Below are 349 nucleotides of genomic sequence, written 5' to 3'. Positions count from 1 at the left end.
GCGCGATCCCCGATGTGGGGTGACCGCATGGTAAACGATAGGGGCGCGAAGCTCGAGGAATTCATCCGCGCTTGCGGATGGAAAATCCTCAACGCTCTCGGACAGTCGCCGACCTATTGGACGTCATGGGGATCGTCACATATTGACGTGACCCTGGCGACTCCGGCCATGAGCCAATTCTTCGGCGAGTAGAAGGTCAGGTGCGACTGGACGACGAGCGACCACAGTGCTCTAGACCACAGTCCGTCTGAGGGTGCCGAGAGTCAGAGGCAATGACCGGCCTACCTCTAACTCTCGGTTCGACGCGAGTTGTGCCGACTAGGAGAAGTACGCCGATAGCCTCATCGAT

Source organism: Odontomachus brunneus, unplaced genomic scaffold, assembly GCF_010583005.1.
Source record: "Odontomachus brunneus isolate Ranch 3 - 2012 unplaced genomic scaffold, Obru_v1 Obru_scaffold_068, whole genome shotgun sequence".
NCBI lineage: Eukaryota > Metazoa > Arthropoda > Insecta > Hymenoptera > Formicidae > Odontomachus > Odontomachus brunneus.
Note: the sequence above shows the minus strand (reverse complement) of the source record.